Consider the following 23,963-nt stretch of genomic DNA (forward strand, 5'->3'; position numbering starts at 1 on the left):
GTACGCGCACGTCAGACTCGCAACAATACAATGTGGAGGAATGCACACCTGTTACTTCACCTCAGATGGCCCCCTTGACCTAATGTTCTTTTATTTATCTACAAGACTAGTTAGTACTTTACTATTTTAACTAGAATTGCCTTCTTAGCGAGCTAGCTAGCTACATAGCTAGTGCGCATGACAGGTAAGTACTACTATAGCTATACTTCTCAGTTTCGGACAAAATTCTGTTATAATAGATTCATTGTTTTTATCTTAATTTTCCATGTATCATACCGAAATCTAGAAGAAAAAAAAGACAAATACATTCAACAGGAGTTAACCTTTGTTAGCTAACTGCTAGCTAGCTAAACATTGATAGCTATATTGTAGATAGCTAAATATCTTAAGCGGAACTGCGCTTGTTTGGAATTGTGTTTTTCTTTCACAATCCTTATATAAGAGGAGAACACGTGTGTTTTTCTTTTTTAAAGCGTTCTAATTTATAAATAAAGGTTAGCAAAAGTCTGTGATGTGAGGTGGCGACCATACTTGCCAACCTTGAGACCTCCGAATTCGGGAGATGGGGGGGGGGAAGTGTATATATTTTCAAGTATTTCATATATATATATATATATATATATATATATATATATTAGAGATGCGCGGTTTGCGGGCACAACCGCGGAGTCCGCGGATTATCCGCGGATCGGGCGGATGAAATTTAAAAAAATTAGATTTTACCCGCGGGTCGGGTCGGGTCGGGTGGTTGAAATAAAAAAAAATTAGATTTTAAATAGATTCAGGCGGGTGGCAGTTAAACCAATTCGGAAATATATATACATAGTTAAATGTTGTTACCCACATACGAAAAACGAGCAGGCACCTGCTGCATATGCCACAACAGAAGAAGAAAAAAAAAAGAGATGGACACTTTTACGGAGCGGAGAAGGGACACCTCGCCGGGGTCCGGGACCGAGGCCCCTTCCCCCGAGAGGGCCCCACCGGGAGCCGTAGCTGAGGCGATCCGCGAGAAGGGCCCGACGCACGTCCAGGGTCACCACCGCGCCCACCGCACCGACACCCCGCCTCGTCCGCCTTTGCCGCGGCCGGCGTCACACGCAGCAGGTAAGCAGCTTACCTGCCCGCCACCCCCGTGGCCGGGGGCTCGTAACAGGGGTCACTCCGCGCGCTCCGCCCGCGCAGCTTACCTGCCCGCCACCCCTGTTGCCGGGGGCGCGTAACAGGGGTCACTCCGCGCACAGTGCGCTCACGAAAGGGGTGGGGCTCACCCTGGTTGATATAGACAGCAGCTGGACGGTGGCCATGGAAGTCGCAACCCGCTAAGGAGTGTGTAACAACCCACCTGCCGAATCAACTAGCCCTGAAAATGGATGGCGCTGGAGCGTCGGGCTCATACGCGGCCGTCGCCGGCAGCGAGACGCGCTTGGAGGTGCGCTCAGCGCGGCTCCCATATGATTGCGCACTGGTGTGCGTCTGGGTCGTGACAGCGTGGCACGCGAATGTCTGCACTGCATTGGATCAGTCTCCTTTCTTTAACAGGCAAAAAGCTTTATAACCTCACTAATGCCTTGCATCGTCTATATTAGATATATAACAACGGGCGGGTGCGGGCGGGTGCGGTTCTGATCAAATGTTACATCGGGTGGATGGCGGATGGTTGACGACTTTCTGATGCGGTTGCGGATGAAATAATTGCCTATCCGCGCATCTCTAATATATATATATATATTAGGGCTGCAACAACTAATCGATTAAATAGATTAAAATCGATTATCAAAATAGTTGGCGATTAATTTAGTCATCGATTTGTTGGAACTATGCTATGCGCATGCACAGAGGCTTTTTTAAAAAAAAAAAAAAATTTTGTTATTATTTTTTTGTTTGTTTTATAAACCTTTATAAACCTGCAACATTTACAAACAGCTGAGAAACAATAATCAAAATAAGTACAAAAACAGTACAAAACAGAGCCAGGGCGGCGCTGAGGCTATGTCTCATGAGGTGGAGGTAAGCTAGCCAATGATGTGTCATGTGCAGCTCACGTGATGATGCCGTCTCCTTTGCTGGAAACATTTGAAAAATGGCGCAGGAAAACAGTACGGATAGTTCAGCGGAGAAACATCTTGAGGTTATTGCTTCAGTGGAGAAAAGTGTACGACCTAAGTCGTCAAAAGTGTGGGAACACTTTACTTTAAAGACTTCAAAGAAGAGCGTTTCCTGCAAAATGGCACGGAAGTACAACATTGCTTCAGGAGCTCCTGAAAAAGAAACATGTTGGAGCCATGGATGAAGGGAACTCACGGTACGTAACTTTTTAAGTCCATAGTGGCAACAGGCATTCATGAGTTCAGCTTTTTTGTGAGTAACGTTAACGTTATACCTTTGTTGCAACGCGGGGCTAATAATGTGTCTCCGGCACATTTGACTCCGTTTTGAGAGCGAAAACGCACGGTTACCAATTTCGAAATGAACGTAACGGACAGAAATATCTCAGGTTGGTTTCATAATGGATCAATGTAGCCGGGCCCGATAAAGCTATATAAATACTGTATATTTATATTTGAGTGACGCTTTTGTATAACTAAACGTTATGAAGGTGCTGGAATATTTCATGCTATTATTCAGAGGCAGCCTAAAATGAATCCTTTATTATTCACAACAGAAACGTGTACAATATCTGATTCAGTTCTGATCTGATGAGTTACATTTCTGTGTTATTATTGGTGTATGCTGCACCCCAATGTCCAGAACATGGTGCCAGTATGCTGGTTTTTTTCAATAAAACACTGGAAAGGATAGAAATGTAGTTTGTCTCTTTTATCCGATTATTAATCGATTAATCGAAGTAATAATCGACAGATTAATCGATGATCAAATTATATATATATATTAGAGATGTCCGATATTATTGGCCGATAAATGCTTTAAAATGTAATATCGGAAATTATCGGTATCGATTTCAAAAAGTAATTTTTTGAAATTTTTTTTTTGAAATTTTTTTATTAAATCAACATAAAAAACACAAGATACACTTACAATTAGTGCACCAACCCAAAAAACCTCCCTCCCCCATTTACACTCATTTACAAAAAAGGGTTGTTTCTTTCTGTTATTAATATTCTGGTTCCTACATTATATATCAATATATATCAATACAGTCTGCAAGGGATACAGTCCGTAATCACACATGATCGTACGTGCCGCTGGTCCACTAATAGTACTAACCTTTAACAGTTAATTTTACTCATTTTCATTAATTACTAGTTTCTATGTAACTGTTTTTATATTGTTTTACTTTCTTTTTTATTCAAGAAAATGTTTTTAATTTATTTATCTTATTTTATATTATTAGTTTTTTTTAAAAAGGACCTTATCTTCACTAGATCTGGTTGTCAATGAAATTAGATTGTTTAAAGGATTCTTAGAACCAGGTCCATTAACCTTGTTACTTTGTTTAATGCATCCAGCGGGGCATCACAACAAAATTAGGCATAATGTGTTAATTCCACAACTGTATATATCGGTATCAATTGATATCGGAATCGGTAATTAAGAGTTGGACAATATCGGATATCGGCAAAAAAGCCATTATCGGACATCTCTAATATATATATATATATATATATATATATATATATATATATATATATATATATATATATATATATATATATATATACATATATATATATATATATATATATATATATATTAGGGATGTGGGTAAAATCGATTCGAATTCAATGCGCCATTCTCACGATTCAGTATCGATTCTCATTTTTCAAAAATCGATTTTTTTTTTTTTTATAACATTTATTTATTTATTTTTTTTTTTTAATTAATCAATCCAACAAAACAATACACAGCAATACCATAACAATGCAATCCAATTCCAAAACCAAACCCGACCCAGCAATACTCAGAACTGCAATAAACAGAGCAATTGAGAGGAGACACAAACACGACACAGAACAAACCAAAAGTAGTCAAACAAAAATGAATATTATCAATTACAGTATCAATATTAATAACAATTTCAACATAGCAGTGATTAAAAAATCCCTCATTGACATTATCATTAGACATTTATAAAAATGAATAAATAAATAAATTTAAAAAAACAATAGTGTCACAGTGGCTTACACTTGCATCGCATCTCATAAGCTTGACAACACACTGTGTCCAATATTTTCACAAAGATACAATAAGTCATATTTTTGGTTCATTTAATAGTTAAAACAAATTTACATTATTGCAATCAGTTGATAAAACATTGTCCTTTACAATGATAAAAGCTTTTTACAAAAATCTACTACTCTGCTTGCATGTCAGCAGACTGGGGTAGATCCTGCTGAAATCCTATGTATTGAATGAATAGAGAATTGTTTTGAATCGGAAAAATATCGTTTTTGAATCGAGAATCGCGTTCAATCGAAAAAATGTATTTATAATCGAATCGTGACCCCAAGAATCGATATTGAATCGAATCGTGGGACACCCAAAGATTCGCAGCCCTAATATGTATATATGTATGTATGTATGTATGTATGTATATGTATGTATGTATATATATATATATATATATATATATATATATATATATATATATATATATATATATATATATATATCTCTATCAAGGGTGTATATATCTATCTCTATCAAGGGTGTATATATATATATATATATATCTATCAAGGGTGTAACGGTACACAAAAGTTTCGGTTCGGTACATACCTCGGTTTAGAGGTCACGGTTCGGTTCATTTTCGGCACAGTCAGAAAACAACAAAATATACATTTTCTGGTTATTTATTTACCAACATTTGTAAACAATGGCTTTATCCTTTTAACATTGCTTTAAAATAGCTCTGTGTGTGTGATGGATGTGAGCCACCACTAGGCTGATCAGTGCAACAGCAGGCAGTCATGAATGCTAAGCATAACAATAACATACATATACACACAGGGTCCATTGCCAGGGTTAATGCAGTCAACATATATAAAATAAAAACTAAATAAGATAAGGCTCAGAATTGGTTTCTTAACAAAACCTTTCTCCATATAAAGTGCAACATTTCCACATATAAAGTGCAACATTAAACTGCTTCAAGTTGTTGCTCAGATTAAATAAAATGTCAAAACTTTTCTTCTACATACAAAAAGTGCAACATTAAACAGTTTCAAGTAGAGAAAGAGTATACATTTTCTACCGCTTGTCCCTTTCGGGGTTGCGGTGGGTGCTGGAGCCTATCTCAGCTGCATTCAGGCGGAAGGCGGGGTACACCCAATTTTACAGACGCAACACAACGTTTCTTTTCAATTCAATAACAACAATACTTCTACTCACGGCATACTTTATGAGAGACAACCAGGACTACATTGGGACAAATTAACGATCCAGAACCTTATACTTTTGAGCCTGAATATAAGGAGGATGAGGTACCGTATTTTCCGCACTATAAGGCGCACCTAAAAACCACAAATTTTCTCAAAAGCTGACAATGCGCCTTATAATCCGGTGCGCCTTATATATGGGTTAATATTAATATTAATTTTCATAAAGTTTCGGTCTCGCAACTACGGTAAACAGCCGCCATCTTTTTTCCCCGTAGAAGAAGCGCGCGGTGCATGCTGGGATATGTGACGTTTCATTTCCATTTGTGTGTTTATGTAAAGACCCCAAAATGGCTCCTATTAAGTGTGTTGTCTGTCTAATTATAAATAATGCAGATGAGGCGTGTTAACCGAGTTCTCAACGTTTACTCACAGCGTGCTCATAACCACATTCTAACTGCCAGCATACAACAACGCTTCTCAGGGCTACCGCGCATGCTTGTCACTATCTTTGCATGCTGGGTAGTGTAGTTGTTATATTTGCTAGCTCATAACATCACATTAAGAGACACGCTTACGCGCTTAATTCAATACTCGCCGTCATTCCGGGTGGATTGACAAAAGACCTCCAGCCGCTAGATATTGGTGTCAACAGGGCATTCGAAGCTAGACTGCTAACTGCGTGGGAACAGTGGATGACGAAGAAGCACGCGGTGCATGCTGGGGTATGTGACGTTTAATTTCCATTTGTGTGTTTATGTAAAGACCCCAAAATGGCTCCTATTAAGTGTGTTGTCTGTCTAATTATAAATAATGCAGATGAGGCGTGTTAACTGAGTTCTCAACGTTTACTCACAGCGTGCTCATAACCACATTCTAACTGCCAGCATACAACAACGCTTCTCAGGGCTACCGCGCATGCTCGTCACTATCGTTGCATGCTGGGTAGTGTAGTTGTTATATTTGCTAGCTCATAACATCACATTAAGAGACACGCTTACGCGCTTAATTCAATACTCGCCGTCATTCCGGGTGGATTGACAAAAGACCTCCAGCCGCTAGATATCGGTGTCAACAGGGCATTCGAAGCTAGACTGCTAACTGCGTGGGAACAGTGGATGACGAAGAAGCACGCGGTGCATGCTGGGGTATGTGACGTTTAATTTCCATTTGTGTGTTTATGTAAAGACCCCAAAATGGCTCCTATTAAGTGTGTTGTCTGTCTAATTATAAATAATGCAGATGAGGCGTGTTAACTGAGTTCTCAACGTTTACTCACAGCGTGCTCATAACCACATTCTAACTGCCAGCATACAACAACGCTTCTCAGGGCTACCGCGCATGCTCGTCACTATCGTTGCATGCTGGGTAGTGTAGTTGTTATATTTGCTAGCTCATAACATCACATTAAGAGACACGCTTACGCGCTTAATTCAATACTCGCCGTCATTCCGGGTGGATTGACAAAAGACCTCCAGCCGCTAGATATTGGTGTCAACAGGGCATTCGAAGCTAGACTGCTAACTGCGTGGGAACAGTGGATGACAGAAGGCGAACACACCTTCACTAAGACAGGGAGACAGCGCCGGACGACATACGCCAACATCTGCCAGTGGATCGTAAATGCCTGGGCAGATATTTCGGTCACAACTGTGGTCCGAGCTTTCCGGAAGGCAGGATTCACAGAACTGCTGGACAACAGCGACACTGACTCCGATTACTTCGACGAGACGGAGCCGGCCATTTTGGATCCCACATTCGCCCAACTTTTCAATTCGGACACGAAGGAGAAGAATTCGAGGGATTTATGAATGAAGAATAACTTCAGAAAGTGAGCGTTATGTTTATTTTGTGTGTTGTGACATTAACGTTCGAGCAACATTATGTTGCTATTGCTCTGCACTATTTTGAATTTTACTATGTTTGTGATTGCACATTTGCGTACATTTTGGGAGTGAACAGAGTTGTTAGAACGCTGGTTTTTAATATATTATTAAAGTTTGACTGACCTATCTGACTGTTTTTTTGACATTCCTTTAGCGCAGTTAGATGCGGCTTACAACACGGGGCGGCTTATAGGTGGACAAAGTTTTGAAATATGCCGTTCATTGAAGGCGCGGCTTATAACCCAGGGCGCCTTATGGTGCGGAAAATACGGTACAAGTTTTAGAAGCTGTGTGCTGAACAGATCCAGCTTCAGTGAAACACTAAGCATCATCTATCAGTATTGCAAAGTGATAAACAAAGAATACAAGCTAATACCATAATAACATAATCACTTACTGCACAATGTCTGCTCTCACTGGAATGCCGACTGGTGCGATGTTCACCTCTTAGATGAAGAATTCATTGTAATCCTCCCTAAGGGTTGAAAAAAACTGAGGGTCATTCCTCGTCTTTCTCGCAGCCCCCGGGTCTAAGTTGACCAACTTCTTGGTTTATGGCAACATCTTTCTTCTATACGGGTAATAGGCATGATGTCTCATCTAGAATTAAGTTTTGCCAACTCAGTGGCGATGCAGCGTCTCACCGGCTCAGTATGTCAATATAGCAGCTTAAGCTAGTTAGCGCTCTGTGGTCTTGGCGCCGCTAAAAATAGGCCGCCTGCGTATAATAACAATATTGTCAATACTTGGTATTATTCAGGTCCTGAGAAACATTTTATATGTTCCATAGAAAATATAGAACATGTTTTAGTACGAGTTTGGTAAGCTATGAAGCCGTACCGCTTGATGGATTGTACTGTGCTTCAACATAGGAGTATTATTATGGTGTGTGTATAAAGTAAGACATTTTATCTGGCTTTTTGTTTTGCAATATTATTCAAAAGCAACTTTTCTTACCTTCTGGTACCTGTTCATCTGTATTTGGGATCTGCATAAATCCTGAAAAATTGCGCACGTCCGCCTTTGTAGTCCGTGCTGACACCGTAGTCAATAAGCTTCTTCTTTTTCTCTATCTTCTTATTATGGGACATTCATCCTTCGCTGTTGCCATTTCTAATATAAAGTAGTATAAAGTTCTTACTTATATCTGTCAGTAAACTCGCCATGAAAGCGCTAAAACATACCGGTGTAGTGAGTTTACATTATTCACCCAAGGAACTTTAGTTATTAGAGAGTTCCGGTCGGACGGTTTTTCACGGGCCTTGTTGTTGTTTCCGGATGAGGAGATGCTGCTCCGTTATTGATTGAAGTAAAGTCTGAATGTCATTAAAACAGTTAGCTCCATCTTTTGACACTTCTACCACTCCCGTCCTTGCACGCTACACCGCTACAACAAAGATGACGGGGAGAAGATGCTGTTGTACTGCAGTAGTGGGGTGCGGCGGGGACCGTGAGAGGCAGGGGTACTTCTAGATACGGCTGGGTGATAAAACGATATCAATATACAAAACCCAAAACTAGTGAAGTTGGCATTTGTGTAAATAAAAACAGAATACAATAATTTGCAAATCCTTTTCAATTTATATTCAATTGAATAGACTGCAAAGACAAGATATTTAACATTCGAACTGAGAAACATATTTTTTTTTGCAAATACCGGTAATCATTAACTTAGCAAAAAAATTGTCACAGGGGCATTTTTACCACTGTGTTACATGGCCTTTCCTTTTAACAACATTCAGTAAACGTTTGGGAACTGAAGAGACACATTTTTTAAGCTTTTCAGGTGGAATTCTTTCCCATTCTTGCTTGATGTACAGCTTAAGTTGTTCAACAGTCCGAGGGTCTCCGTTGTGGTATTTTAGGCTTCATAAAGCGCCACACATTTTCAATGGGAGACAGGTCTGGACTACAGGCAGGCCAGTCTAGTACTCGCACTCTTTTACTACGAAGCCACGCTGTTGTAGCACATGCAGTATGTGGCTTTGCACATTGCACTTATAACAGTCCGAATGGTTCTTTTCCTCTTTGGTCCGGAGGACACGACGTCCACAGTTTCCAAAAACAATTTGAAATGTGGACTCGTCAGACCACAGAACACTTTTCCACTTTGCATCAGTTGTTTTTGGAAACTGTGGACGTCTTGTCCTTGGGACCAAAGAGGAAAATAACCATCCGGATTGTTCTAGGCGCAAAGTGGAAAAGCCAGCATCTGTGATGGTATGGGGGTGTATTAGTGCCCAAGGCATGGGTAACTTACACATCTGTGAAGGCACCATTAAGGCAGAAAGTTACATACAAGTTTTGGAGCAACATATGTTGCCATCCAAGCAACATTATCATGGACGCCCCTGCTTATTTCAGCAAGACAATGCCAAGCCACGTGTTACACCAGCCTGGCTTCGTAGTAAAAGAGTGCGGGTACTAGACTGACCTGCCTGTAGTCCAGACCTGTCTCCCATTGAAAATGTGTGGCGCATTATGAAGTGTAAAATACCACAACGGAGATCCCGGACTGTTGAACAACTTAAGCTGTACATCAAGCAAGAATGGGAAAGGATTCCACCTGAAAAGCTTCAAAAATGTGTCTCCTCAGTTCCCAAACGTTTACTGAATGTTGTTAAAAGGAAAGGCCATGTGACACAGTGGTAAAAATGCCCCCGTGACAACTTTTTTGCAATGTGTTGTGTGGTAAACATCTGTTCAGTATTTTAACATAAAAGTGTTTGATTGTGAGGCATTAAAAGCCACAGAATAAAATATGAAAACGGGTCCCACAGACCCAAACACCACACAAGGGTGTTAAATTCTAAGTTAATGATTAATTGCTAAAAAAAAAAAAAAAAATTCCCAATTTGTACATTAAATATCTTGTCTTTGCAGTCTATTCAATTAAATATAAGTTGAAAAGGATTTGCAAATCATTTTATTCTCTTTTTATTTAGCATTTACACAACGTGCCAATTTCACTGGTTTTGGGTTTTTGTATAAATAACGATGGCAGAGGGGTTAGTGCTTCTGCCTCATGATACGAAGGTTCGATCCTTCGCTCGGGATCTTTCTGTATGCAGTTTGCATGTTCTCACCGGTTCCTTCCGCGTACTCCGGTTCCTCCCACCTCCAAAGACATGCACCTGGAGATAGGTTGAATTGGCAACACTAAATTGACCCTACTGTGTGAATGTGAGTGTGAATGTTGTCTGTCTATCTGTGTTGGCCCTGTGATGAGGTGGCGACTTGTCCAGGGTGTACCTGAGATAGGCTCCAGCACCCCCTGCGACCCCGAATGGGACAAGTGGTAGAAAATGGAGGGCATAATGAATAAAAAAACACAGGATGCATTTGTTGTCTATCGTCTTCAAGCAGAACCAAGGCCAAAGCCAGTAACATGGAAGGTCTTCCATTTTGCCCAAAGGAGTGAAAAATAATTGAAATTGATGGAACTGGACTGCAGGACTGTAGGACTGACTAATGTGTTTTGTTTTCTTTGCAGACGGTCCCAAAACAGTCGAGAGGACCCCCGTCCTCAGAGCCTCTACGGGGGAGTGTGCGGCCAGGTGGACGCTGAACTAATAAGCCGGTGCGAAGTGTGCGCTTGTTCTCGCTGGGTGGCTGACTGAAATGTCAGCGCCGAAGGAACAGATAGGTGCTAAAGTCTAAACTTAACCTGCAGTAAATCACGTACACACACACACACGTAGGTGAGACAATGTGTGTGTGTGGCCGTGCATGCCTCGACTCAAACTAGCTGCTGCTGTCTCCACTCGCCGGGTGTGTTTTTGTAAGAATAAACCTATGACAGGGGGTTAGTGGGATGCAGATTGTCTGTGTGTGTGTGTGTGTGTGTGTGTGTGTGTGTGTGTGTGTGTGTGTGACAGCGGCAGGAATTGTGACAGGGCAGCATGGTAATGGCTGGTCAGCTGGTATGGCGAGTATTCAGGGCGGGGGCCGGGCATTGTCCTCTCATGGCTCCCAACAATGCCCCTCAGAGCAGCTCGCCACACATCTACCAGTCACGGGCCTCTCTCCCTCTCTCCCCCGGCTGCTTTTCTTTCCCTCCGCCATATTTATTCAGCCCGGGCGAGGTGTAAAGTGAGATGTGTTGGTTGTTGTGAGAGCCGCGGTGCCCCTGGCCTTTGGGCGGAAGGTCAAGCAGCGAGGCCCGCTGTCATATCACAGCACATGTCATTCATGCCTGCGCTGCCAATGTGCCCTCTGTACGTGCCATCACATGACGCACACGTTCTCCCCTTATGAATAATTGAATCAGTCTTTCAAAATAATGCGCTCTCTTTACTCAACATGCATGCATTCTACAGCTCAAACAACAAAAGACTACTTGTCATTTCACTCTTAAGGGATATTTGCATGAAAAGAATGTGTCTTCTATACTTAACACTTTGTGTTTATTGTTCATTAGTAAGGAGGCTGGATCATCATCGATGGTCAGACGCCCTCCTGTGGTCAGTTGATGCAGCTGTTGCTGGTTGGAGGTTGTCAATCTTGAGAGAATGCACACTAGAGGACATGAAGAAGGAGTCTAAAATGTTGAAAGGTGAGTATCAAGCCTCCTGGATGCTTCAGAGCAGACCTGGGCAAATTAAGGCCCGGGGACCACATGCGGCCCGTTGAGCTTTTCCAAATAATTTTTTTAGATCTTTAAGATGGAAACTGTAGCTGCCATTATGATGTGCGGTGATGTTTTCAAATTACCATAAGTCTTGAACTATACTAAGTATTTCAACGGTTGGAATCAGTGCTTTTGCATAATATCACCAATCACCAAAATGATTCCCGAACGCGGCCACCGCTGCTGCTCACTGCTCCCCTCACTTCCCAGGGGGTGGAGCAAGGGCATGGGTCAAATGCAGAAGGTAATTTCTAGGGATGTCCCGATCCGATATTTGGATCGGATCGGCTGCCGATATTTGCCAAAAATTGCGTATCGGCAAGCAGGCCCGGCCCTAACCAATCTGGCGCCCTAGGCAAGATTTTAGGTGGCGCCCCCCCACATCGGCAGTGAAGTGTATATACTCACAAGAAACCGAATAGCTTTGTCTTTGACCTTTTTTTTACTTACAACTATACCTAATATATAAAGGGGTGGACAAGTGACTATTACCTGCAGGGCAAACATTAGCTAACCAGAAGGCAATAACAATGTAAACAAAAAACACCTGCTTAAAAGATCTAATACAAATGTCCCTGAGGAATGTAAGGTACTGTAATTACCTAACGTTACATTATTATTTTCCATAACAATTTAGCCCACTCCACAATATTAACCCGACGTTAAAACAGAACTAGCTATTTATTGATTAGCAATTGCCGAATCATGTAACATTAGCTTAATGCTAAAAAGCCAGGTTACTATCACATTCTGTAACAGACAAATAATTTCATGTAGGCTAACGTTACCTACCTGCTACCTCTGTCTTTTCTCGTTTCTACTCCTCTTCTTTTCTCTTTTTTCTTCCTTGGGCACCTGACAGTTTTGGCCGTTTTGACATCTTGTGTTGAATTTTTTGATGTGGTGACGTCCAAAAAGAGTCATGATACGGGAAGGGAGGGGGCGCACCGTGCGCGGGAGGGGGGGGGGGGGGTCGTAATGTTGTAACAAATAATATTTCTATTAAATAGGCTTTACTTTGCATTTTAATTAACGTGGGATTATTTTTTGTATTTAGAAATAATAGTACCAACTTTTTTTCTTTTTTTTTTCTCCAACATTTGTGGCACTGGCGTGGCGCCCCCTGATGGACGGCGCCCTTAGCATTTGCCTATACGGCCTATGCCACGGGCCGGCCCTGTCGGCAAGGCATGGGAAAATGCCGATCCAGATCCAGTTTAAAAAAAACTCCGGTCCGTGTTTTCCAACGCAGCCATTTAAATAATACATTCCACTTTTCTGCTGCTCCGTAATTTCCGTTCCGCATTTTCCAGCACACCTTCAACACATCCACAGGTCTGTGAATTCTCACGCAGTTGCTTTTAGCTGCTGGCATTACACGACAGGCTCTTCTCACTCTTTCCTGTGTCTCCCTCTCACAGACAGCGAGCGCACCTTCTTACACACGTCACATACTGTCACGTCATACGTCACATACTTATACGTCCTCTCCCAGCAGAGCGGCATGGGTAACGTTAGCTGTGATGCTAGCGCAGCCGCTAAGGTGCGTGCCTGCTCAAGCGTCCTCTGCGCACGGCAAATCTATGCCACGCACAAAATCAAATAAAAAAATAAGCGCATAACAATTTTCGACACACGGACACGACAGAGAAAACAGTTTTCGTCATCATTGTTCAAATATTGTGACGTCTGTCGAGACGCGTATCTCCATTCGGTGCCACACGCCCACACCATCAAAATGCCGAGGCAAAAATTTCCACATCAACACCGTATGAAAAAATTAGTGATTTTTTTAGTTGTGATTTCCTTCTCTGCATGAAAGTTTAAAAGTAGCATATATTAATGCAGTATGAAGAAGAATGTTTTAATGTCGACATGCAAGCCTTGAAAGAACATTTTGAAAATCAAGACTACATTTCCTGCAAATGGGTGCATTTCTACCCTATATTTTAACTTTAGATTTATTCTCATATCAAACTCTTTTGGCTGTCTTTTTGACACTTACATCCGGCGCCCCCCTCCACACCCTGGATTATAAATAATGTAAATAATTCAATGTGATTATCTTGTGTGATGACTGTATTATGATGATAGTATATATCTGATAGTATATATCTGTATCATGAATCAATTTAAGTGGACCCCGACTTAAACAAGTTGAAAAACTTATTGGGGTGTTACCATTTAGTGGTCAATTGTACGGAATATGTACTTCACTGTGCAACCTACTAATAAAAGTCTCAATCAATCAATCAAAACACATAGAATCATCATACTGCTGTGATTATATGCATCAAGTGTTCATTCAAGGCTAAGGCAAAATATCGAGATATATATTGTGTATCGCAATATGGCCTTAAAATATCGCAATATTAAAAAAAGGCCATATTGCCCAGCCCTTGTTTCAATGATGCCATTTCTGTTTGTCATGTATAATTTTGTCTATTTTGTGTTTATCCTTGAATAAACAGGTCAGTTTCTTGTTACCAACCATTGTGTATTATTCAAACTCCCCTAATTCAGCTGGCTAGTTGTTATCAAGAGTACTAAAACCAATTTCAACATGATTCTGACAACTAAGTAGGCTAAATAACTTTAAACTTTAATACATGCTCGGATAGGCCAGTATCGGACAGTATCGGTATCGGTCAGTATCGGTATCGGATCGGAAATGCAAAAACAATATCGGTATCGGATCGGAAGTGCAAAATACCTGGATCGGGACATCCCTAGTAATTTCACCACACCTAGTGTGTGTGACTATCAGTGGTACTTTAACTTTAACTTTAATATACTAGTTACTATGTTAATCTAATTAGTTAATATGGTATTCTAATTAGTCACTATGGTAATCTAAGTCACAGCAGCTCAGACCAGGCACCAAACAGTGTGGGTGGGGAGCGTTTCCACAGAGTGTTTCCAGAGCGGCCAGCCTGAAATGCGGGTGTCAGGGACAGACGTGGAAGGAGATTTTTACAACAAAGTTCTAAAGTTTAGTGATAAATCAGATTGTAGGAGCGTTTTTTTTTTTTTTTACCCTTCGCGTTCATATTTCGTTGTGTTTGTTGTATTTTTGTTGCATTTCGATTGATTGTAAAATATGTCAATCGAGAGGGGGTGTGACATTCATATGTCAATATTCAGTGTTTTATCGGTCATAGTTAATATTGTAAACCCACATTTTTTATTTTTCACGTACATTCTGGGTGTCTCATTCAGTAAAAAAAAGGTTGTAATTCCATTCCGCTTTTTAAGGCGGTCCGTCATAACGTTTTTAGCATTCAATCAGACATTATTGTGAGGTTTTGCAGTAGTGTTCCTAAAAATAGATATACCGGCCCCCAGACACATCTCTTTCTCTAAATTTGGCCCCCGATTCAAAATAATTGCCCAGGTCTGCTTCAGAGGCTAATGCAGGGGTGTCCTAACTTTTTCCACTACTGAAAATTCTAAGCATGTGGGGCCCATTTTGATATTTTTTTTATTTCAAAGCCAATACAACAGGGATGTCAAACTCTTTATCATTAAGGGCCACGTGGCAGTTTTGGCTGCCATCAGAGGGCCGCTTGTAACAGCGAATAATGTATGAATTTGCCTTTGGATTTAAAAAAAAACACAGTGTTACTGTTCAAACTGTTTGTAATGATACAGTGGCTAAAATATTAAAATACAGTCTACTTTATATATATAACTGTTCAAACTGTTTGTAATGATACAGTGGCCAAAATATTAAAATACAGTCTACTTTATATATATATATATATATATAATTGTATATATATATATATAATTATATATATATTTATATATATATAAAGTAGACTGTATTTTTTAGTCTACTTTATATATATATATATATATATATATATATATATATATATATATATATATATAAAGTAGACTAAAATTTACAGTCTACTTTATATATATATATATATATATATATATAATTATATATATATGTATATGTATATATATATATATATATAATTATATATATATATATATATATATATATATATATATATATATATATATATAAAGTAGACTAAAAAATACAGTCTACTTTATATATATATATATATATATATAAGTAGACTGTATTTTTTAGTCTACTTTATATATATATATTATATATATATATATATATATATATATATATATATATAAGTAGACTGTATTTTTTAGTCTACTTTATATATATATATATATATATATATATATATATATATATATATATATATATATATGTGTGTGTGTATATATGTAAATATATATATAAGTAGACTGTATTTTAATATTTTATATTATGGCCACTGTATCATTACAAACAGTTTGAACAGTAACACTGTGTTTTTTTAAATTTAATTAAGCGATTATTTGGCGTACAACTCGATGGAGCCTGTGTACCAATGGCAAACAGAAAAATAGATTGGCCGTGCCGGCAACTTGAGGGTTCCAGGTTCGATCCCCACTTCCGCCATCCTCGTCACTGCCGTCGTGTCCTTGGGCAAGACACTTTACCCACCTTCTCCCAGTGCCACCCACACTGGTTTAAATGTAACTTAGATATTGGGTTTCACTATGTAAAAGTGCTTTGAGTCACTAGAGAAAAGCGCTATATAAATATAATTCACTTCACACTTCAAAATATGCAATAGTACTCACAATAAATATTTGAAAGTGGAATATCTGATGCAAAGTAATTGGAGACTTAAATAGGTCAATAATTTATAAAAACATTGATTCGAATTCATTGTTATTTTTTGAGCAATGACAGTTTAAAAAAAAATCCCACTAAAATTCTCAAGGATCCAAAGTGGCCCTACTCATAAAAGTATTAAAAATAAGTCGTACATTATTATTTAAATTTTTTTTTTACTTTTTCAATGCTTACATTTCTAGAGTGGTTCTCAAACTTTGTTCACCAAGTACCACCTCAGAAAACACTTGGCTCTCCAAGTACCACCATAGTCCATTAAAATACAGTCACGTAGTAGGCCTAAATATTCATTAAAAACAAAGCAGAGGTTTTATTTCACACGTATATTTAATATTTTGGCCACTGTATCATTTCAAGCAGTTTGAACAGTAACACTGTGTTTTTTTAATTTAATTAAGTGATTATTTGGCGTACAACTCGATGGAGCCTGGGTACCAATGGCAAACACAAAATATGCAATATTTCTTCCAAGAAATATTTCAAGTGCAATATTTGATGCAAAGTAATTGGAGCCTTAAATAGGTCAATCATTTATAAAAACATTGATTCTAATTCATTGTTATTTTTTGAGCAATGACAGTTTAAAAAAAAATCCCACTAAATTTATCAGGGATCCAAAATGGCCCTACTCATAAAAGTATTAAAAATAAGTCATATGTAATTTTTTATTTATTTTTCACTTTTTCATAGCTTACATTTCTAGAGTGGTTCTTAAACTTTTTTCACCAAGTACCACCTCAGAAAACACTCAGCATTGAAATACAATCGCGGCAGAGGTTTTATTTCACACGTATGTTTAATATTTTGGCCTCTGTAACATTACGCACAGTTTGAACAGTAACACTGTGTTTAACATTTTAATTAAGTGATTATTTGGCGTACCACTTTGATGGAGTATCGATGGCAAACTGAAAATATGCAATATTTCTAGCAATGATTATTTTAAAGGGGAATATTTGATGCAAAGTAATAGGAGCCTCAAATAGGTCACTAACATTTATTTTGAGTCATTATTATTTCTTGAGCAATGACAGTTAAAGTAAAATACAGCCTACTTTATGTTATTAGAGTCAACATTTTTTCCCATTACATTTCACCGGTTTGATCTTTTATTCCACTTTTTTGTCTTTTTATTTTTGCAGTAATTTATTAGGTCAACGTTGCAAATGATAAAGCTGTTATGTGGATGTATTACCTGCAGTCGCCAACAGAGGGCGGTAGAGACAGCTTCTTCTGACCAAGGTCAACTTGTGATGTCTGTCATTGTTTGTCAGCCATTCAGCATTTCCAATAAATACTGTTTTGGGCGAATATGTAAAACCCAACATTTATATAATCAGCTTGACTTTGTTTTTCAACGACTCTAAGGCAGCGTCTGATCATATGGACGAGCAGATATTCTTTATTCGGGCTGTGCAAGCCCTAATTTAATGCCACAGTTGTTATTTGTTTGCCTCCACCGTGCGCCTCCCCGACTCCCGTGACGTAAATCCCCGCAGCAGGACATGGCCCGCTCACCTGGTTGAGGGGCTCAGGCTAATCTAAAGCCGATTAGGCTCCTTATCTACTCAGCGCCGCTTTTATGTGCTTTGGAACAACTAAAATACCATTCTGGGGACTGACTCTTTACCTTGCCAGCTCGCAGCACCAGGGAATCGCAATGTAGACTCAGAACCGGGGCGGTCGAAAATCATTCAAGCAGATGGATCCGATCCCTGAAACGTTTGTCCAAGTACCGCACATGCAAATAGGCAGTTGATCCGGTGGACGTGTGGAAGACGCCAAACCGCATGGGAAAATATTTATTCATGATTATCGTATTTTTCGGAGTGTAAGTCGCACCGGCCGAAAATGCATAATAAAGAAGGAAAAAAACATACAGTAAATTGCACTGGAGTATAAGTCGCATTTTTTGGGGAAATGTATTTGATAAAAGCCAACGCCAAGAATAGACATTTGAAAGGCAATTTAAAATAAATAAAGAATAGTGAACAACAGGCTGAATAAGTGTACGTTATATCATTGGTCCCCAACCTTTTTGTAACTGCGGACCGGTCAACGCTTGAATTTTTTTATTTATTTAATTTTATTATTTTTTATTTATTCATTTATTTTTGTCATAAAAAAATACAATCATGCGTGCTTACGGACTCTATCCCTGCAGACTGTATTGATCTATATTGATATATAATGTAGGAACCAGAAATATTAATAACAGAAAGAAGCAACCCTTTTGTGTGAATTAGTGTAAATGGGGGAGGAAGGTTTTATGGGTTGGTGCACTAATTGTAAGTGTATCTTGTGTTTTTTATGTTGATTTAATAAAAAATAATTTATTTATTTTTGTTATTTCTTGTGCGGCCCGGTACCAATCGATCCACAGACCGGTACCCGGTGGTTGAGGACCACTGCGTTATATGAGGCATAAATAACCAACTGAAAACGTGCCTGGCATGTTAACGTAACATATTATGGTAAGAGTCATTCAAATAACTATAACATATAGAACATGCTATACGTTTACCAAACTATCTGTCACTCCTAATCTCTAAATCCCATCAAATCTTATACGTCTAGTCCAGGGGTCGGCAACCTTTACCAGTCAAAGAGCCACTTTGATCAGTTTCACAAACTATAGAAAACAATGGGAGCCGCAAAAATTTTTTTAAATTTAAAATGAAATAACACTGCATACAAAGTTTTTTTTTTGCTTTGTGCTATGTATAAACCAGGGATCTCAGACACGCTGCCCACACCGTAATATGGAATTTGAATGCTGGTGCGGCCCGCAGGTTTTGTATGAATGGCGATTATCAGCGTCATGCGTGCCGAGATGGTACAATATATAGCACCTACTACAACCAGCGTGCCTGATCAGCCACACGTTGTGTGGGCTTCCGCTTGCTCACGTACGTGACAGCAAGGCATACTTGGTCAACAACCACACAGGTTACACTGACGGTGGCGCTATAACCCTAACCCTAACCCAGCCCTAACTCTTCCGGGATACATTATACACCCCCGCTACCAAACCCCGCCCACCTCAACCGACGCACAGAGAGGGGGGGGGGGGTTGATGTGTGAGGGAGCAGGGTTGGGGTGGGGGCGGGGTTTGGTGGTAGCAGGGGTGTATAATGTAGCCCGGAAGAGTCAGGGCTGCATGGGATTCTGGGTATTTGTCCTGTTGTGTTTATGTTGTGTTACGGTGCAGATGTTCTCCCGAAATGTGTTTGTCATTCTTGTTTGGTGTGGGTTCACAGTGTGGCGCATTATTAGTAAGAGTGTTAAAGTTGTTTTATATGGTCACCGTCAGTGTAACCTGTGTGGCTGTTGACCAAGTATGCATTGTTGTCACGTACGTGTGCAAGCAGAAGATGCATACTGTATAACAAGTGGTTGGGCTGGCACACTCTTAAGACAGATTGTAGAGGGCATCAAATGTTGTACCATCATGGCACGCCCTTATTATAGATGTAAGAGTGAAAATCGGTGAATATTAATCCCGGGAGTTTGCTGCGAGAGTCACTGAATTCCGGAAGTCTCACGGGAAAATCGGGGAGTTCGGCAAGTAAGCTGCTGAGCCGCATCAGAGTGATCAAAGAGCCGCATGCGGCTCCGGAGCCGCGGGTTGCCGACCCCTGGTCTAGTCTCTTATGTGAATGAGCTAAATAATATTATTTGATATTTTACGCTAATGTGTTAATAATTTCAAACATAAATCGCTCCTGAGTATAAGTCGCACCCCCGGCCAAATTATGAAAAAAACTGCGACTTATAGTCTGAAAAATACGGTAATCAAAATCAACCCTGTGATTAATCTGATTGAAAACCTCAATCGTTTGACAGCGCTACTCACTATAAATGTCAATCATTATAAACGGTCCGTTCTATTTCCAATTCTGAAACGCAAATAAAAATTTAAAAAAAAATAGTGCCGTTTTTTGATTTTCATTATATATGGTAGATTTTAAAACAAACAAAAAAGGGTTGATTTTCATTAAAATATTGCCATAAGATTGGATTTTGTGCTGTTTTCCTTTTATAGACTTTTATTTTTCCAGATAAACACAAAAATCTAACTCATGTTAATCCAAAATGCAAAAATTAGTGTTTATCTGTGTGATGACAAATTGAACCGGAAGCAGTATTTTAGCTTTTCCTTTGCGTTTAGCATGTTTTTAGCATAACGCTAACATTTCTGTTCAGCAGGAGTCCTATTGTCGTTTAAAAAAAAATCTCTTTAAATAGTCCAACTTTTGTTTTAGTAATAAAAATAGAAAAAATGGCCCGAAATTAGTTTTTTGATTTGCTTTGAAAAATTTGAAATAGAATGAACGGAAGGTACATGGACCATAAACGCCTAATAATCACATTTTTTATTCATTCCGATTCTAAATCAAGTGATGATTTTCCAGAATCGATTTAAGAAAAACAAATGTTTTGTTTTTTTTTCTTCTTTTTTTTACAATCAATTCTCAAAAATTGTGACTTGAATTAGAGTTGGAATAAATAAAAAATGCGATTTGTATGTAATTTTTTTTTTGGGGGGTAGCACTTGTAGGTGAGTATATTGTCATTTTTTTTATTTTTTATGAAACAGCTTTAGGATTAAAACTTTAAACAACTATTGTCGGATTTACTGTATAATCAGAATCAGCTTTATTAGCCAAGAAGGTAACACAAGGAATTTGAATTGGTGGACATTGATATTATTATTATTATTATTATTATTGATATACAGTACAGGCCAAAAGTTTGGACACACCTTCTAATTCAATGCGTTTTCTTTATTTTCATGACTATTTACATTGTCACTAAAGGCATCAAAACTATGAAAACAAAAAAAGGTGAAATAACTGAAAACATGTTTTGTACTCTAGTTTCTTCAAAATAGCCACCCTTTGCTCTGATTACTTTTTCGCACACTCTTGGCATTCTCTCGATGAGCCTCAAGAGATAGTCACCTGAAATGGGTTTCACTTCACAGGTGTGTTTGAAGCTCATCGAGAGAATACCAAGAGTGTGCAAAGCAGTAATCAGAGCAAAAAGTGGCTATTTTGAAGAAACTAGAATATAAAACATGTTTACAGTTATTTAACCTTTTTTCTTGTTAAGTACATAACTCATTCATTCATAGTTTTGATGTCTTCAGTGACAATCTACAATGTAAATAGTCATGAAAATAAAGAAAACACACTGAATGAGAAGGTGTGTCCAAACTTTTGGTCTGTATTGTACATATTTTTTTAGTATTGGACTTGTATGTCTTCTTAATTAATGTGTGAATTTCTATCCCAAATATTGTAAAACTGGGATGGGTTAGAGTTGGGGTTGCTCCATTTTATTAGAATTCTGTGATTTTTGTAAACAATATTTTTGAAAATGTAATTGTAAAAAGACGTTTGTTAGGTCAGCAGCCAAAGGGGTTTTTGTTTATCTGTTGTGCAAAGGTTTTATTATCATTTATATACCCCATAATACATTACAAGAACCGAGTTTAATCGACTTGCAACCCCAAGAATCGGAATCAAATGGTGAGGTGCCTACAGTTGATGAAGTAATCAACTAGGGGTTGGACTAGATCCCAAAATCGGCCCTGAATCTTAACACGACATTTTGCTGCGGAGTTAGTGTGGGATTTTTCTCTTCGCGGTGCACAAAGCGAGGCCCATAAATGCATGCTTGGGTGAATTTAGCGTGGAAGAACCCCAAAGACTTCACAAAAGCCCTTTTTTCTGTGGATGAATGGATGACTTTTCACCGTCTGTAGGTGGAAAGTGTAGCAATAAGTTCAAGTACACACACACACATACACACACTTAGGTTGGACATGTGAAGAGTCATCCATGTCCATGTGAAAGCAGTAATACCATAATTGCCTTCATCCGCTCGACTTAATCAGGAACCTTGCGGCGCTCGTCATGTCCGCCACTTTGGCAAGCGGCTGAAAAGTCGACCACACGACATTTCACTTAAAACAGGGTTAAAACTGGTTTTCATTGAGGGCCACATCGCAGTTGTGGTTTCCCTCAGAGGACTGCTTTTAACAATGAGTAATATATGAATATACTGTACTTGTATATACTGTATATAATACATTAACAATATATTTTTTTACATAAGCTGCAAAAAAAATATTTAGATTTTACTTAAAAAACTAGCAGCTCAGTCACCAGAATTTTACCATAAAAGTGTTGTTTTTTTTACAGCATATAAAAAAATTGAATAAATGGAATGGAATGGAGAAAAAACTGCAAAAACTGAAATCTAAGTAGGATTAAATATCTCAAATAAGAGTGATATTTGCTTATTTTCTGTCTGCTAAAATAATTCTTCTCACTAAGCAGATTTTATGTTAGTCTTTTACTTGTTTTAAGTGTTTTGGTTCCTAAATGATCTCAGTAAGATATTACAGCTTGTTGCTGAGATTTGATGACCTATATTGAGTAAAACATGCTTGAAACTAGAATATCAACTGTTGCAAAGCTGTGTCATCAACACTCACAAGTATAAAACTATAATAATTTCTTACTTCAAGCATGAAAAAAAAAATCATGATGCCGAGCGCATATCATTATGTCAAGATAATGGCACTAGCATTTACTTAATTTAAGAATATTTTTCAACATATTGAGAAAAAAGGTCTCATTTTTTATTTCTACCAAGAAAATTGCACTTGTTATTAGTGAGAATATACTTATTTTAAGGTATTTTTGGTTTCATTGAGGTTCGCTAATTTTACTTGTTTTGGAAAGTCTTGACAAGCCGAATTTTCTTGTTCTATTGGTAGATAATTTTGCTTAGTTCAAATAAAATACCCCTCATTTTTGTATTTTTTTTCTTGTTTTTGAACACTGACTTTTTGCATTGAATACCACTGTTTTTAGCGGTAAAATTCAAGCAACAAAGCTGCCAGGTTTTTGTTGTTTTAATATTTTCTTTCTTTGTTTTTTAATGTTGTAGTGTCTTACTGTATATGGAAAAAAAACAGTACCAAAGTTGATTTTACGGTAAAAAACTCAGTCGGCGGAATTTAACCGTAAAATCTATTGTCAATTTTACAGTCTACAATTTGATTGATAATTTGTTTTAAAATCACAAGTCAAGCAGATATTTAAGTACAGTATGTATCTTTATTTTAACAAAAAATATTTTTGCAATACGTAATATAATATTTTGATTTTGATAAATATGAATTTTAAAAGATGTGTGCATTCAATACATGATTTTTAATGTCAAAAGGGAAGGAACAAATAGATTTAGTAAGAAAAGATTAAGCATTTTATTAACGCATATTATTTCCAGGCTTTAGCGGGCCACATAAAGTAACGTGGCGGGCCAGATTTGGCCCCCGGGGCCTTGAGTTTGACACCTGAGACTTAAAC

The 23,963-nt window shown here is 38.4% G+C and overlaps 1 long non-coding RNA gene across 2 annotated transcripts; it reads left to right on the top strand.

The window, feature by feature from the left end:
* Positions 1-11: 11 nt before the first annotated feature.
* Positions 12-18,042, top strand: LOC133577957 (uncharacterized). Of its 2 annotated transcripts, none has more exons than XR_009811795.1 (4): positions 12-184; positions 10,719-10,871; positions 11,646-11,780; positions 17,721-18,042. It is a non-coding gene; the product is annotated as an uncharacterized lncRNA (long non-coding RNA). The 2 variants fall into 2 exon arrangements; XR_009811794.1 differs by having other exon boundaries at positions 17,780-17,904.
* The last annotated feature ends 5,921 nt before the right edge of the window (positions 18,043-23,963 follow it).

This window comes from Nerophis lumbriciformis, linkage group LG39, assembly GCF_033978685.3.
Source record: "Nerophis lumbriciformis linkage group LG39, RoL_Nlum_v2.1, whole genome shotgun sequence".
Classification (NCBI taxonomy): Eukaryota; Metazoa; Chordata; class Actinopteri; order Syngnathiformes; family Syngnathidae; genus Nerophis; species Nerophis lumbriciformis.